At 37.1% G+C, this 18,842-nt stretch overlaps 1 pseudogene; it reads left to right on the forward strand.

The window, feature by feature from the left end:
* Positions 1 to 13,529: 13,529 nt before the first annotated feature.
* Positions 13,530 to 14,836, forward strand: LOC133261014 (olfactory receptor 52A5-like; annotated as a pseudogene).
* The last annotated feature ends 4,006 nt before the right edge of the window (positions 14,837 to 18,842 follow it).

Here is an 18,842-nt window from a genome sequence, read left to right on the forward strand (position 1 = left end):
CAAGCCCTCAAATACTTAAAAGCTTTGGTTTGCTATTCACATAAAGAACAAGCTTCCTTATGATGAGATTTCAAATTGTTTCTGTTACTCTTGTTTGGTCCTGTTTATTTAAACCTAGAATGTCCCTTCTAGCAGCACATATTGACAGCAAAATTGAAGAAAACAGCACTTCATTTCCAGTAATTTTCAAGCACCATGAAATATATCAATATTTTTAGGCTGCTAAACCAATTCAAAGCTATAATTCTAGCTATGTTTCACTTTATAGTATTTGTTTATGAATCTATATTTTGATTTTTTGAAATCACTTATCCATTTTTGTCTACTTCATCTGAATAACTGATGAATATATAAACTATGTAAAATTAGTAATATCAATGTCAGAAATATAAAATCTGTATGATGCTGTCCAAAGTCTATAAACACAGAGGAGTTTTCACAGGAAAGCATACATTAAAAATTTTAAGCATATTCAAAAATATACCTATTTTATCCAAAAAATCCAATCAGTATCTAAATAGAAAACATCTTTTCAGAGACAAATATTTTAATGATTTTACCCAATTTGAGTTTTGGTTGAAATTGGAGCTTTAGTTCTAGCATTGAACACTTAGACAAATACATTTTCACTGCATTTAGAAATTTCATACTGCAAGTATCTTGAATAGAGGAACTGTGTCTAATTGGTGCTTTTATCCACAGTTAGGTAATGCTTGAGGCGTCTTCAAATTTCAGAAAAATGACATTGTATAATGAACAATTAAGACATTTTCTTGCTGTTGATCAATGGTATTCAAAGCCAACAAATATAGAGACTTTAGGGTAATAAGAAAACTTTGAAGAAAATCGTAGTAAACAAAGAGAGATATCTGAATATGTAGTTGTAAACTAACATATAGTCAAAGAAAGAAATAACCCAACATTTCACTACAATAAAAAGAAAGAAAAAGGAATCATGTCATTTAAGAGGCAGAAGCAGATAATTATTTTGAATAAATAATTATGTTGAATAAAGCATAATGAACTTGTGTCATAATGTACTTTTACAATTGACCTCAGGTAGGTTAGATACTGAGCAGCATGTGGAATTTTTGGAATGTTTGCTCTGGACTAAGGATTGAACCCATGCCCCCTGTATTAAAAGGGTGAAGTCTTAACCACTGGACTGCCAGGGAAGTTCTGCACTAAGTTTTTACTAAAATTTTTATAAACCTGAGGTATATGAAGAAAGGAAAAATACACCAAGGGAAGTAATAAAGCAATATGTTAGTGAATCTCAGATGTACAAAAATTTCTTTAATGAGGTAACAAAAACTTAATTAGTTTTAAATCTGTTACAGCATTAAATGTTTCAAGAAGCTGTGGCAACCATAGTGCATAATGAATAACTGGTGAAGACATCCACCTCTCAAAAGAAGTAAAACAGCAAATATATGAATTGTCTCCAAGAGGTTATAGCATGTAATGTGCACAAAATGAAGATAAAAAGTTCTGATACACCTGAATAAGAAACCAAGGAAAATGGAATGTGATGATAATAACCAATTAATTATGCAGGAATTGGGAGAACCATATTCCAAAATATAAAGTGCAAAAAATTGCCAAAGTGCATGAATTATACTAGAAAAAGCACATACATTTGAAAAGCTCAATAAGAAAAATCAACCTAGCTGTATCAACCAACAAAACCAAACACATTCCATATGCATCAGAATGCCTGCCTTTATTTATCTTCTGGAGTATGAAAAAAGACAAACAACATAAACCATAAAAGTACATCATCATACATAAAAAGTAATTTTCAAATGAGGTATGTAGGTATAATATGACTGTGTGTTGACAGTCAAGTTTTTTAAGCCTATAATTAGCTAAAGAGACCAATAACAAGGTGTAATAATCGAGCAACCATTTTTTGTCTCTTAAATAGAAGATTAGAAATAGGTCAATTAGTAAGAGTTGACAGTTCCGGAGAAAATACAAGCAAAGTAATTACCTTACCTTTCATAAGAATAGTTAGGATTTAAACATTGATTCAGGTGATTAGAAGCAAGTAATATAACCACTAGTGCAGATATATTTTCTTTGATTTTTGAAATATAATTCTCATACAGAAAAGTGAAAATAACCAATTTTGTAAAGTTCATGAAAATAACTTCTAGATGAAGAAACAATTTCTCATTCCTTACACGTCTTGTGTTGTGTTCCTTCACCATTACAGTCTCTCATTCTTCCTAAAGGTAATCTCTATATTAATAGCTAAAGTAATTATACCTTTTTTTGTATATATGTTTACAACCTAAACATGCATTCTTAAACCTTATAGTTTAGTTTTGCTGAATTTTCAATTTTATATAATTAGAAGTACATAGTATTGATTTTTTTCTGTTTTTCTTCTTGTGAATTTTTGACTAGAATATTTTTTGTCCATCTTTCATGTTCTTTGCTGCATAATGTACTATGGTATGGATATACTACAGCTTTTTTTACCCGTCCTCTGTTTATGGGCATTGAGAAGATTTGATTTTGAAAAACACAATTTTAAACATTCTTGTATATGTATCTTGGTGCACTTAGAGTGATGATTTCTGCATCCAAAAGTCTTGTTGCTAATTCATAGGGTACTGCCAATGTTAGTAAGTGGTGTAATGCATTTCTAAAATGTTGGTTCAATTATATTCACTGGCAGAATATAAGAACCTTTATTACTGGACATCATTACTAATATTTGATATGCTTATCATCATTTTAGCCATATGGTACATTTATAATAGTAGTTCCTTGTGATTTTAGTTACCATTTTCAAACAAATAATCAGATTAAATCAAATTTTTACATATTTATGATATGATACATTTGGATTTTTTCTATTATTTTTATTAATATTATGAGGTCTTTATATATTTTGATGTAATCTTTTTCTAGATTATACACATTAAAAATGTTTTCTGCTTTTTGTAGAATACTTGAAATATTTTTGAAGACTAGATATCCTAATTAATCAAAATTATAAAATATTTAAATAAGTGCTAGTTGCTTCTGTTGCAGAAATTCAGGGAGGGGAGGGGCTCCCAGGGCCCAAGATTGAGCTCTTGTTTAATACTCAGAAATGAATTATCTGAACAGAGGCACATGTGTTGACAAAGAAGAAACTATTAGAGAGGGAAAGGAGAGCTGGGGCAGAAAGGGTAATGGGACCCAAGAGAACTGTTCTATTATGTGGCTCAAAGTTTCAGGTTTCATGGTAATGGGCCTAGTTTCTGGCTCTGGCCAACCATCTTTCTTGGCCCATGTTTGCTCTAACTCAAGGATCATCATGGGCTCACACATCTCATAGCCAAGATGGATTCTAGCATTATGGGTAATTGGCAGTACATATCATCTCCTTTCTCCTCCTTTTGGCCCCTCTCTAGATTTCCTATTTTTTTTTTTTTTTTCTCCAGCCAGCACCATTTCCTTTATCAGCAACTCTCTTTATGAGATAATTCATGCAACTGGTTATCATTGTGCCTGGCCAAAGTAGGTGGTTTCAGTCAACAGTTTCAAACATTTCCACATTGATCTAAGAAATCTTTTCCTCTCATGTGTTTATCAACAGTCATCTTATACAATGGCATTCTTTCATATTTAGACTAAAATTCATTTAAAATTGCTTTTCAGTTGTAGGTGAAATAGAGAGTATTACATATTTTTAAGCTTCATTATTAAAAATGGCATGTAATTAACTGTACATATTTAAAATGCACTATCCAATGAATCTTGGCATATGCACAAGCTCATAAAACCATTACCATTATCAATCTGTGACTCTCCCAAATTTCCTCATGTGCATTTATAATGCTGTACTTGGGTAGATACCCGTCTTCAAGCAACCACATATTTATTTGAATTCACTAAATGTCAATTTGAGTTTCTAGAATTTTACGTAAATGTGAGACAAGAGGGAAGGGAGCAGGCACAACTTTTGAAAGAATTACATAATGTGAGGACATGAAATAAACTAATAGAATCAAATGGGTCCAAGATGGTGAATGGCTTGACTTCCACTAAAACTTGAGCCTCACTATATGCTCATTGTAACACATCAGTAAGCTAAATGACACACCCACAGGCACCATGACAATTTCAAGGCCATCAAAGACTAAAACATGGGTAGTGGCTCAGTTCCTGGAAATCTCCACCCCTTCCCCAAAATGGTTGGAATAATCTTCCCACTCATTAGTCTATGAAATTATCCATCCCATAAAAATTAGCCACAACATATTTTGAAGCTGCTCTCATCTTCTGAGATTGTGCACACTCTGTCTGTGAAGTGTATTTCTCTCTAAATAATTCCACTTCTTACCGGTCAGTTTGTCTCTCACTGAATTCATTGATGAGACATCAAGAATCTGAACTTCATTGAGTCCCAAGATCTGGTGTGATCTCAGTTTAAAGACCATGAATTCAAGTCTCAATCTGGGTTTTGGCTGAGTTTAAGTCCCAATCAGAGATACATGGTTTCAAATGCATTAATACCAAATGTAATTTCATTTTTGGTCTTTTTTTTTTTTTCCCCTCTCACTTACCTCAATTATTTTCCAAGGCATTCATCAATAGTTCTCTTTTTTTGATGTTAAATAGTATTTTGTTTTGTGGATATACCACAATTCATTTATCCTTTCACTTATGGATATTTGGGTTCTTTACAGTATGTATATATTTTTATTCAGTCATGTTCATTTGCAGAGGAGAAGGAATGGACATGAGGGATATTTTGACTCTGTCACATATTGGATGAGCTCTAATGAAGCCAGAGAAGAGTAAAGGAATTGAAAACATAACAGATAACCATAGTAAGATGAGATGTGAATAGTGAGAGAGATAATAGACAGTTGAAATATGGCAATATCACCAGATTAGATGCACCTCATTGTGTTAAAACTATTGTTGAAATCAGAACGAGAGAGAGTGTGCTATTAAAAATGCAGGAAAGCACACTGGAAATAATCATCAGGTATAGAATATCTAGGAACTGTGAAAAGAGGGTAGGAAATGCAGTGGAGGTGGTATAAAAATGTAATTCAAATGTATTGATACATCTCTCAGTAGACAACTGCTGAGTTAATAGGTTTTCAGTTATTATGCTTAATTTCTTTAGTGCATCCTTTATTAATCATAACACTTTTGAGGAGAAAAAAAAAGATATATGAATGTTTTCCTGGTGCAGTACTTGGCAAACAAGTTGAAATGGAGCAGGACCTTGTGGGGGCTGCCCTGGGAACAAAAGCACTCTCAAGTCTCCTATTCCTTATTTGCAGGGGAAGGCTTCAGTCTCCTAGACCTTTCTGAATTCCAAAAGGGCTGATTCAAATAGCTACTAACAAAGGAAGTGGAAGAATGCAAAAATAAAGCAGTCAAGAAAAAGTGTGGAGATAAGGCAGAGCCCTCTTGCTAGTAACTCTTCAAGGGAAACATATAACAATCTGATACATAGCTTGAGTTCTACTATGGGAACTAAGGCCCCTACTCAAGTGGAGTATGGTAACCTTTGATTGACATTAACATAGACCCCAGACTGGCCAGAAGCAGAAGGCTGCTAATTGAAATTCCTAGAACAATATCCTGTTACCACACCACCAAACAATCGGAAGAAAGTCACACACTCTGTAGCCTTCCCCAGAAATTTGCCTTTAAAAACACTTCCTCAAGGCCAGAGGGAGTTTGGACTTTTTGAGCATGTTCAGTTCAGTTCAGTTTCATTCAGTCGCTCAATCATGTCCGACTGTTTGCCACCCCATGAACTGCAGCACACCAGGCCTCCCTGTCCATCACCAACTCCCGGAGTTTACCCAAACTCATGTCCATTGAGTCGGGGATGCCATCTAACCATCTCATCCTCTCTCGTCCCCTTCTCCTTGTGCCTTCAAACTTCCCAACATCAGGGTCTTTTCAAATGAGTCAGTTCTTCACATCAGGTGGCCAAAATATTAGAGTTTCAGTTTCAACATCAATCCCTCCAATGAACATCCAAGACTGATTTCCTTTAGGATGGACTGGTAGGATCTCCTTGAAGTCTAAAGGACTCTCAAGAGTCTTTTTCAACACCACAGTTCAAAAGCATCAATTCTTTTGCATTCAGCTTTCTTTATAGTCCAAATCTCACACCCATACATGACCACTGTAAAACCGTAGCCTTGACTAGATGAACCTTTGCTGACAAAGTAATGTCTCTGCTTTTTAATATGCTGTCTAGGTTGGTCATAACTTTCCTTCCAAGGAGGAAGTGTCTTTTAATTTCATGGCTGCAGTCAACATCTGCAGTGATTTTGGAGCCCAGAAAAATAAAGTCAGCCACTGTTTCCACTGTTTCCCCATCTATTTCCCATGAAGTGATGGGACCCGGTGCCATGATCTTCGTTTTCTGAATGTGGAACTTTAAGCCAACTTTTTCACTCTCCTCTTTCACTTTCATCAGATGCTGTTCAGTTCTTCTTCACTTTCTGCTATAAGGGTGGTATCATCTGCATATCTGAGATTATTGATATTTCTCCCGGCAATCTTGATTCCAGCTTGTGCTTCATCCAGCCCAGTATTTCTCATGATGTACTCTGCATAGAAGTTAGATAAGCAGGGTAACAATATACAGCCTTGACATACTCCTTTTATTTGGAACCAGTCTGTTGTTCCATGTCCAGTTCTAACTGTTGCTTCTTGACCTGCATACAAGTTTCTCAAGAGGCAGGTCAGGTGGTCTGGTATTCCCATATCTTTCAGGTGTTTCTACAGTTTTTTTGTGATCCACACAGTCAAAGGCTTTGGCATAGTCAATAAAGTAGAAATAGATGTTTTTCTGTAACTCTCTTGCTTCTTTGATGATCCAGCGAATGTTGGCAATTTGATCTCTGGTTCCTCTGCCTTTTCTAAAACCAGCTTGAACATCTGGAAGTGCATGCTTCATGTACTGTTGAAGCCTGGCTTGGAGAGTTTTGAGCATTACTTTACTATCATGTGAGATGAGTACAATTGTGTGGTAGTTTGAGCATTCTTTGCCACTGCCTTTATTTGGGATTGAAATGAAAACTGACCTTTTCTAGTCCTGTGGCCACTGCTGAGTTTAAAAAAAAAAGAAATGCAAAAAAGCAAAATGGCTGTCTGAGGAGGCCTTACAAATAGCTGTGAAAAGAAGAGAACTGAAAAGCAATGGAGAAAAGGAAAGATATAGCCATTTGAATACAGAATTCCAAAGAATAGAAAGGAGAGATAAGAAAGCCTTTCTCAGCGATCAGTGCAAAGAAATAGAGGAAAACAATAGAATGGGAAAGACCAGAGAGCTCTTCAAGAAAATTTGAGGTACCAAGGGAACATTTCATGCAAAGATGGGCACAATAAAGGACAAAAATGGTATGGACCTAACAGAGGCAGAAGATATTAAAAAGAGGTGACAAGAATACACAGAAGAACTATACAGAAAAGATCTTCATGAGCCAGATAATCATGATGGTGTGATCATTCACCTAGAGCCAGACATCCTGGAATGTGAAGTCAAGTGGGCCTTAGGAAGCATCACTATGAACAAAGCTAGTGGAGGTGATGGAATTCCAGTTTGAGCATGAGTTGCTCACATTCCTTGCTTTATCATTGAAATAAAACAGTTCCTGTTCTAAATCCCAACTTTTCAGTTTCCTTGTTCTCCTGTGCTTTGCTCATAGGGGTTTGAGAAGAAAGTTGTTTTCAAATAGGATATAAGTACTATTGTATTCAGTGTTAAATTACCCTGTAATATTAGACCTTCTGGAATTAACAGCAAAAAAAAAAAATTTTTTTTTTTTCATCATAGGGGACTGGAGTGCAAAAGTAGGAAGTCAGGAGATACCTGGAGGAATAGTTAAGTTTGGCCTTGGAGTACAAAATAAAGCAGGGCAGATTCTAACAAAGTTTTGCCTGGAGAATGCACTGGTTATAGCAAACACTGTTATAGCAAAGACCTTCTTCCAACAACATAAGAGACGATTCTACACGTGGACATTACCAGAAGGTCAATATCAAAATCAGATAAATCATATTCTTTGTAGATAAAGATGGAGAAGCACTATACAGTCAGTAAAAACCAGAGTGGGAGCTGACATTCAAAAACTGAAGATCATGGCCTCCAGTCCCCTCACTTCATGGCAAATAAATGGGGAAACAATGAAAACAGTGACAGACTTTATTTTCTTGGGCTCCAGATCACTGCAGATGGTGACTGCAGCCATGAAATTAAAAGACACTTGCTCCTTGGAAGAATAGCTATGGCAAACCTAGACAGCTATTAAAAAGCAGAGACATTACTTACTGACAACAGTCTGTACAGTCAAAGCTGTTTTTTGAATAGTCATGTATGGACATGAGAGTTGGACCATAAGAAAGTCTGAGTGCCACATAAGAATCCATGCTTTTGAACTCTGGTGTTGGAGAAGACTCTTGAGTGTCTCTTGGACTACAAGGAGATCAAACCAGTCAATCCTAAAGGAAATCAGTCTTGAATATTCATTGGAAGGACTGATGCTAAAGCTGAAGCTCCAATACTTTGGCTACCTGATGAAAAAAGCTGACTCATTAAAAACAACAAAAAACAAACAAACAAACAAACAAAATACCTGATCCTGGGAAAGATTGAGGGCAGGAGGAGAAAGGGACAACAGAGGACGAGATGGTTAGATGGCATCACCAAATCAATGGACATGAGCTTGAGTAAACCCTGGGGGAGGGTGAAGGATAGAGAACCCTGGTGTGCTACAGTTCATGGGGTTACAAAGAGACACAACTGAGAGACTGAGCAACAAATTATAGTTAAGCATATAGAAGTTCCTGTGATCAAGGCGTTGTGGGAAAAGTATAGATCTCCATTTCTGATAAGACCTATCTCTTTAACCTCCTATCTCTTGAGACAGGAAGTACACAATCAATGCATTGCTTACTTCTTTTTCCCTTTATCTTTGCAAGTCTTACTTCTTGCAGAGCTTGCATGCTTGCTAAGAGGCTTCAGTCATCTCTGACTCTTTGTGACCCTATGGAATCTAGCCTGCAGGTCTCCTCTGTTCATAGGATTCTCCAGACAAGAATAGTGGAGTAGGCTGCCATGCCCTTCTCCAGGGGATCTTTCTGACCCAGGGTTCAAACACATATTTCTTACATTTGTCTTCTGTATTGTCAAGTGCATTCCTTCAACATCAGTCTCTATAGATAGGAAGTATATCTTCAGTTCCCTGCTGATTTTATTTCCCTTTGTCTTAGCAAGTCTTACTTTTATGGAACTTACTACACAACAAAGCCCTGCCTCCCTACCTTATCCAAATACACTCCTGCTTGTATTGTTGACATGCATCTGGAAATCTTTGGAATGGCCATGGAGGCTCAAGAGTAAATAAATAGAATAAATAATAAGAGACAGTTATTTGTTTTGTTTCCAATTCAATTTTCTTAAAAAACATGGGATAAAGCAGGCAAATTTGCTCAATGAACAGAGTCTTATTCTCTGAACATTTCCCCTCTGATATTTCCTTTTGCTGTTAGAAATGTAAGAATGAGAGGAATCTCAGTGTCTGGTGCTGTGAGAAATGCAATTGCACTTTTGGATGAAGAGAATACTGTCACCTCTTGCTGGATTAGCTACATCAGGGTCCCCTGGGTATTGAGTAAGAAGAGAGTCCCAAGAAATGCTGGCTGCCCTTCTGGCCCAAACCTCCTTCTTTGACCCAAGGATTAAAAAAATAATAATAATAACTCTCTGGATTTACAAGAGGCTAATGAACTTTGGTCAGCAGGGAAAATGATATTACAAAACACAAATCTTCCATAGCTAGGACCAGCAAAAAATGACCTTCTTTGCTGGCCCTTTCCCATACTACTTGTGGGTACCAAGTAAGTGAATAGTTAAGAACGTGTACTAGGTTAAGTGGAGATGAGATATATATCTTGAAGTACAAACCAGGTACAGACAGTGGATGAAGATTGCAGGACAAAAATCCTAGTCACAAAAGTAAATACTATGGGTATTATTTTGAGAGAGTTGATTTTGAGGTCCTAGGAACTACAATTTTGGAACAGTAATAATAAATTTGAGAGTCTGCTTTGGAAGAATGAGAGGTAAAGACTAGTGAGCACCATGCTATTAAAGAGGCTGAATAGACCTACAGATATTTTAGCGGAAGGAGAAAGAATCTTAGGTGACTTGAATCTTTGTTCTGTTATATCCTAAGATATGTAACTTAAAAAGAACGACAGTCTTTACAGGGAACAGATTAGCTCAAAATAAGGGGTATTCTTGTGAGAGGAATACAGTAATTACACAGAGAGTCCTGGACAGGCATCAACACACATTTAGTCAGCTGTCAGGAAGTTATACTAAATAATTATGTTTGACAAAGGTGATTTGGTAACCTATTATACAAGACATTCCAAATTTAAATTTTATGAAGAGAAAATAGGATGGTTTGAGGCCAAAAAAACAAATAAGAATATTCTTTGGAGGTGATGATTTGATTTAGCGAGAAATGTCTTGGAATGCTTAGGACCATGACATTTTAAAAATGTTTCAGTTCAGTTCAGTCACTCAGTTGTGCCTGATTCATTGCAACCTCATGAACTGCAGCATGCCAGGTCTCCCTGTCCATCACCAACTCCCAGAGTTCACTCAAACTCACGTCCATCGAGTCGGTGATGCCATCCAACCATCTCATCCTCTGTCGTCCCCTTCGATGGCCAAAGTACTAGAGTTTCAGCCTTAGCATCATTCCTTCCAAAGAACACCCAGGGCTGATCTCCTTTAGAATGGACTGGTTGGATCTCCTTGCAGTCCAAGGGACTCTCAAGAGTCTTCTCCAACACCACATTTCAAAAGCAACAATTTTTCAGCACTCAGCTTTCTTCACAGTCCAACTCTCATATCCATATATGACCACAGGAAAAACCATAACCTTGACTAGACAGACCTTTGCTGGCAAGATAATGTCTCTGCTTTTGAATAGGCTATCTAGGTTGATCATAACTTTCCTTCCAAGGAGTAAGTATCTTTTAATTTCATGGGTGCAATCACCATCTGCAGTGATTTTGGAGCCTCCAAAAATAAAGTCTGACACTGTTTCCACTGTTTCCCCATCTATTTCCCATGAAGTGATAGGACCAGATGCCATGATCTTCGTTTTCTGAATGTTGAGCTTTAAACCAACTTTTTCACTCTCCTCTTTCACTTTCATTAAGAGGCTTTTTTCTTCCTCTTTACTTTCTGCCATAAGGGTGGTGTCATCTGCATATCTGAGGTTATTGGTATTTCTCCCAGCAATCTTGATTCCAGCTTGTGCTTCTTCCACCCAGAGTTTCTCATGATGTACTCTGCATATAAATTAAATAAACAGGGTGACAATATACAGCCTTGACGTACTCCTTTTCCTATTTGGAACCAGTCTGTTGTTCCATATCCAGTTCTAACTGTTGCTTCCTGACCTGCACATAGGTTTCTCAAGAGACAGGTCAATTGATCTGGTATTCCCTTCTCTTTCAGAATTTTCCACAGTTTATTGTGATCCACACAGTCAAAGGCTTAGGCATAGTCAATAAAGCAGAAATAGATGTTTTTCTGGAACTCTCTTGCTTTTTCTATGATCCAGCAGATGTTGGCAATTTGATCTCTGGTTCCTCTGCCTTTTCTAAAACCAGCTTGAACGTCAGGAAGTTCACAGTTCATGTATTGCTGAAGCCTGGCTTGGAGAATTTTGAGCATTACTTTACTAGCATGTGAGATGAGTGCAACTGTGTGGTAATTTGAGCATTCTTTGTCATTGATGTTCTTTGGGATTGGAATTAAAAGTGACCTTTTCCAGTCCTGTAGCCACTGCTTAGTTTTCCAAATTTGCTGGCATATTGAGTGCAGCACTTTCACAGCATCATCTTTCAGGATTTGAAATAGCTCAACTCGAATTCCATCACCTCCACTAACTTTGTTCATAGTGATGCTTTCTAAGGCCCACTTGACTTCACATTCCAGGATATCTGGCTCTAGGTGAGTGATCACACCATCGTGATTATCCTGGTTGTGAAGATTTTTTTGTACAGTTCTGTGTATTCTTGCCACCTTTTCTTAATATCTTCTGCTTCTGTTAGGTCCATACCATATCTGTCCTTTTAGATCAGCTTAATTTAGACATAGACAACAAATCACTTCTGCAAACTTTCTGTTCTCATTTTAAATATATATATATATATATATGTATGTATGTGTGTGTGTGTATATATATATATATATATTCATTGATATATACTCATGCAATCCCTATATGATGTTCATTGAAAGGACTGATGCTGAGACTGAAACCCCAGTACTTTGGCCACCTCATGTGAAGAGCTGACTCATTGGAAAATACCCTGATGCTGGGAGGGATTGGGGTCAGGAGAAGAAGGGGACAACAGAGGATGAGATGGCTGGATGGCATCACTGACTTGAAGCACATGAGTTTGTGTGAACTCCGGGAGTTGGTGATGGATAGGGAGGCCTGGCATGCTACGATTCATGCAGTTGCAAAGAGTCAGACACGACTGAAAAACTTAATTCAACTGAATCCCTGTAGCTGAACGTTATAGTTTATTGCTGGTGCTCAGTTACTGGAAAGTGTCAAGAGTTCCCAGCAAAAGGCTTTGTATTACAGTGAGATTTGGATTTCTTCTCTGCTGCCTGAAGTGCAAGACATTTCCTCCTGAATGCGCCTGTGTGTTTGTCAGTTATTCTCCAGGTACCATTAGACAATTCTCAAAGAGGTCCACTCCTTCATGTTTTTCATATTTCAGAAGATAAAAAAAAAATTAGACATTTTTACTTCCCTTTGGCAGTAAGCAACCTTGATGTCTAAGTTCGGTCTCTGTGATCTCTGCCTCCACATGGATATCTAAGGCTTCCAATGTCATTCACTCAAACTTTGCTCTAACCAGCATCTTCTCATTGCTCTCCTTGTGAAAAGTCCAGGGTGTCTCTTCTCCTCCACCATGAACCCTCTAACCCTCTTAATTTTCTTAAATAAAAAACTTAAAATGGTCTTTACACATTAATGTGTGGGAAAGAGACAGAGTGATGAGCTATAGGTACTTATCTAACTGAGGAATTTGTATGTTAGACTTGTTTCCTGAACCAAAATTTTAGGCAGCTGCCATCATCTACCTGGATGTCTGAGTCCTACAGCAATTTCATATTTGAAAATTCTTTTCTTTTTTTTGAAAATTCTTTTCTGAACAGGAATTTCTAAGTCAAGAAAGATCATTTTGTGAGTGGAGTCACAACCTTAGAAAGGGGACTTTGTTCAGTTTTGATCAAAACAGTACCAGTATGTTCTTTATGTACCAACCTAAAGTAGAAGGACAGCAAAGAGTTTACAGAAATTTCAGAGGAGAGAAAAGTGCAGCTCAAGGATTTTGGTGCCTCTGTGTCTAAAGTATTTTCTCACTGTGTGTTCTTATTCTTCTTTTTTGTTTTCTTCAGTCAATGAACAGTTTAGAAGAAGTAAGAGAAGATGGATTGGGGGAGGAAGGAGAATGCCACAGAGCATCCTGATCCTATTGACCCCATCACAGTCATGGAGTCCAAACACTCAGTATTTATGCTGTGGATGTCACTGAATGTGGGAAGATAATTGTGCTAAACTGAATACTTGTTAAACTTCCATAGGTCTCAATATTGCCATTTTCATAGCTATTGCAAAAAAAAAAAAAAAGATAAATAAACTGATGAAGTTGATTCTCCTATTTCTGTCATTCAGTACTTGAGGGAAAAGCTGAGAATAACGTATGTATAGAAGAGTAGAAAGGATCACAGTTTGGCCAATGTCGTCCCCTTGCTAAGAGGCACCTGAGCTTTCATGTTTATTACAAATGGCACTGTGTTTATGCCCTCTGTGCTGACCTTTATTGGGATCCTTGGCCTAGAAACTGTACAGTGTTGGATTGGGATTCCATTCTCCGCAATGTACATCATTGCTTTGATGGAAAATTCTCTACTTTTGATCATCATCAAATCTGAACCCCGTCTCCATGAGCCTATGCATACTTTCCTGCTCATGTTGGGAGCCACGGACACTGCACTTAGCACCAGCATTGTCCCCGAGATGCTTAGAATTTTTTGGTTTCACTTGTCAGTGATCTAATTTGATGCTTACCTCTTTTGAATGTGGCTCATCCACACATGTCAGGGTACTGAATTAGGAGTCCTGCTGGCCATGTATCTGGGCCACTATGTAGCCATCTTTTATTCTCTGAGGCATGCTACCATATTCACTCAACAGCTAGTCACTGACATTGGAGTTGGAGTGATATTGCGGGCAGCCTTTCTCTTCATCCCATGCATATTGCTCCTAAAGTGCCATCTTACCTTTTACAGAACTCAGTTAATGTCCCATGCTTACTGTGAATATATGGCCCTTGTAGGGATTTCCACTGGAGATGTTGATAAGTTCTATGGTCTCCTTGAAGCTATTGCTGTTGGTGACTTTGACCTCATTTTGATCATCCTCTCTTATACACAAATATTTATCACTGTCTTACACTGGCCCCAGAAAGAGGCATGCCTTAAGGCATTTAATACATGTATTCCCCACATATGTATCTTCTTCCAGCTCCAGTTCTGGAACTGGAAGAACTGCTTTTCTCTCCTTTTGTACTCGTAGGTTTACCACATATATCTCATCTTACATATATCACTTTGTCCATTCTTTAGCTGCTGGTTCCACATTTCCTCAACACTTTTGTCTATGGGGTGAAGACCAAGAACATTCAAGATAAGGTAGTAAAAAATGTTCTGTTTCAAACGCCAGGCTTGACATTTGATAGAACTAGTTGATCCTATGGATTTAATGTGTCATCTCTTGAGTATATGTGATCTGCAAATCCAGTTAGTGGTTTGGAGTATCATCTTACTTGATGAATACATTAATAAAATGTGAAATATAAAGGATGATATGATGTTTACAGACTAATAGTCTGTAGGAAGAATCAGAACTCATGACTCTCCTTATTACCAAGGCCATAAAAATAAAAAATTTTGAAATAAAAAAATTGAGTGAAATAAAAAAATTCAGAGACCCTCTGCAGATCATAGTAGAACATAACTGAATTTTTCTTATACTTAGAATCACAGGATCCAGCTCCTATGTTTGGTATATAAGTCCCTTTACATTCTTTCTCCAGCTATTAAAAAATCTTTAATGATTACTTTGTCTCATCAAAATCCACCCCTTGAATGTCTCCTTCTGGTCTACTATAAACATAAATATCTATAAATATATCATTTTTCATGAAGTTACATTTACTAAGTATTTTATGCTACCTAATTGGTGAGTCTCATGCCATGAAATGTTTTTTTCTGACAAATTTAGGACTATAGCATACAATGTTATCCTTATGTATTTTTTTATTGTTCTTAAGTGTCTACTTAATTTCTTTATATAAAGGGCAATTTGAAAAAATCCTTGGTATTTGGGGTTTCTATGAATTTTCCGAACATAAAGGCAACTTTTAAACACTGTAGACCACATTGTTCTAAAGTTCATTCAATTATTTGATTCAACAAACAATTTTGACCTAGTAAGGACGGAGGTCTAAGAAACCTGGACAGAAATTATGAATTTTTAAATTATTATTAATTTTTAAATTTATTATTTTTGTCTATGCTTGGTCTTCACTGCTGTGAGGACTTTCCTCTAGTTATGGAAGCAGGGGTTACGCTCTAGTTGTGGTGCACAGGCTTCTCATTATAGTGACTTCTCTTGTTGCAGAGAACACACGCCAAGGTGCCAGGGCTTTAGTAGCTGTGGCTCCTAGGATCTGGAGCGCAGTCTCTGTAGTCGTGGTGCATGGACTTAGTTGCCTCATGGTATGTGGGATTTTCATCAATCAGGGATCCAGTTTGTGTCCCCTGCATTGGGAGGCAGATTCTTTACCACTGATCTACAAGGAAGCCCTGGAATTCTTATTATATTGGTTTCTAAATGTCTTTTTTCTTCTTCTTCTCCTATTTTTTTTTTTTTTAGCATTAAGCAAAGTTTATTTTGTTTTTTTATTAAGATTTTCATATCCTAATGATAATATTTCATAGATAGGTTTAATTTTTCAAGCTCATCACCATTGAGTGCAAGCAATCAAATGTTTGCCAAGTATATTTAATAGAAAAAGCAGCTTTCAATTTGGTATGAAAAAAAAAGGTCGAAATTGGTTACATGTGAGAGTTCTGGAGTCAAATGAACTTGGTACAAAACTTTATTTAGTCACTTCCTAAATGTACACATTGGAAAAACGTTTATTGTCACAAATTAAGCTGTCTAACTGGCACCCCACTCCAGTACTCTTGCCTGGAAAATCCCATGGAAGGAGGAGCCTGGTAGGCTGCAGTCCATGGGGTCGCAAAGAGTTGGACACAATTGAGTAACTTCACTTTCACTTTTCACTTTCATGCATTGGAGAAGGAAATGGCAACCCACTCCAGTGTTCTTGCCCGGAGAATCCCAGGGAAGGTGGAGCCTGGTGGGCTGCTATCTATGGGGTCACAAAGAGTCGGACACGACTGAAGCAACTTAGCAGCAGCAGCAGCAACTTTTAATTATGAATAAAAATAAATCTCTTTGGGAACGAAGGATGGTGGTTGTCACAGTGTAATATAACGGATATCTTTATATAATGGTCTTTATATGGGACTTAGCAACTATTAAGGACTCAGTTATGGCCTTCATCTTTGTTATCATCGTTCTTTTTTTAATCATGCAAATCTTCATCATGCCTGTCTTATTATTAACTTTTCAGATAGTTATCATTAATAATATTCCACTAAAATGTATTTTAAAAATATAAATTTAAACTTTTTTCATGACCATTCTGTTGTCACTTTTTGTTGATATACATGTTGCCTGCAGTATTATTTATGCTGCTGCTACTGCTAAGTCGCTTCAGTCATGTCCAACTCTGTGCGACCCCATAGACGGCAGCCCACCAGGCTCCCCTGTCCCTGGGATTCTCTGGGCAAGAACAATGGAGTGGGTTGCCATTGCCTTCTCCAATGCATGAAAGTGAAAAGTGAAAGTGAAGGCACTCAGTCGTGTCCAACTCTTCTAGACCCCATGGACTGCAGCCCACCAGACTCCTCCGTCCTTGGGATTTTCCAGGCAAAAGTACTGGAGCGGGGTGCCATCACCTTCTCCGAGTATTATTTATATCTGTAACTCTTTCCTTATCTATATATTTATGTCTATGATCAAATTTTTTAATGTTATATGATTTCATTATTTATAATTTTACAGTTCCTTGGTTGTGTTTTTAGCGTTTAATAGAATTAAAATTTCCCACTGTGAATATGGATTACTGTGTAGTTTATTTCTCCTGTTAGAACTACTGAATTTTTATTTTTAAGCTATGAGTAGACACTTTCATTTATTAAGTAAATATTAAAATAAATATAATTTATTGGTTGATTGACCTTTTAATCATGGTGAAGTGTTTCTTTTACTCTGGTAATATATCTTGACCTATAGACTTAGTTTTGTTATTTTCAACTAACTTTTTTTTTCTAATTCACTAATCCTACCTTCTGCTTCTGTAACTCTGCCTTCCTGATTTATTAGATTTAGTCTTTGTGGCTTATAGTTTTTATAATATCCATCTAATTCATTCTTCCTATCTCTTTGTCTCTCTATTTAATTTTAATTTTGCTATATTTTGGTGAAATTCTCAATTTTTAAATTTATTTATTATTTGTTTTGCTGTTTCCTTGAGCATATTAAACACCATTACTTGAAAATTCTTGACTAATAATTACAATAAAAAACAACTGTGTATTTGTTTCAATTATTTCTTTTTCTCCTTGTTTCTGAAATCATGTTCCTGTCTCTTGCCAAATCTAGTAATTTTTCTAGGGTGTCAGATTTGACATATAAAATTTTCTGACCCCATGGACTGTATGTAGCCCACTAGGCTCATCTATCCATGCTTGCTTTCCAGGCAAGAACACTGGAATGGTTTGCCATTTCCTTCTCCAGGGGATCTTTCCCACCCAGGGATCAAATCTGCATCTCTTGCATCTCCAGCATTGGCAGGCAGGTTCTTTACCAGCCAGGATTTATTACATTTATCTAGTCAAGTTTCTGGCTCAACTGGAGATTCCTCTCCCACTTTATTGGCTACATTTCTGCATGTAAGGTTTTGCTTGCTAGAGCTTTCAACTGTGAGCTAAGTATACAATCCATAACCCAGCTTAATAATCCTGTGAGTCGAGCATGGCAAGACTGCCAAAAACTCTTTTTCCCCACCCTCAAAGTTCTCTTTATTTTTGGTCTCCCATTCAGCCAATGTGTGTGTGTGTGTGTGTGTGTGTGTGTTGTAGTTGCTCAGTTGTGTCTGACTCTTTGCGACCCCACGGACTGTGGCTCATCAGACTCCTCTGTCCATGGAGTTCTTCTCCAGCTGAGAAGACTGGAGTGGCTTGCCATTCCCTGTTCCAGAGGAGCTTCCCAACCCAAAGATTGCGGGAGAGATTGTCTCCTGCATTGTGAGCAGATTCTTTACTGTCTGAGTCACTGGGAAAGCTTCATTCAGCCAATGTGTTATGTGAAGACGACTTCATTATCAGTCTTAGTTCTGGGTTCTTCTTTCTCACCTGCAGTCAGATACTTATATTGCCTGCTCTCTCTCTTTTTTTTGTTGCTATTTTTTCCTGACTTTTAAAATTGGTTTTCTGCCAGCAAAAAAATTGTTCTTCTTCTCTTGCTTTATCCTCAGGAACTGCAGGTGACTCTGCAAATGTAGCTGTAGACAGTCCACTTTCTCTGTTCTCTGAAATATTCCTCTGTCATTCTATTGCT

Source organism: Bos javanicus, chromosome 15 (genome assembly GCF_032452875.1).
Source record: "Bos javanicus breed banteng chromosome 15, ARS-OSU_banteng_1.0, whole genome shotgun sequence".
In the NCBI taxonomy this organism is placed as follows: domain Eukaryota; kingdom Metazoa; phylum Chordata; class Mammalia; order Artiodactyla; family Bovidae; genus Bos; species Bos javanicus.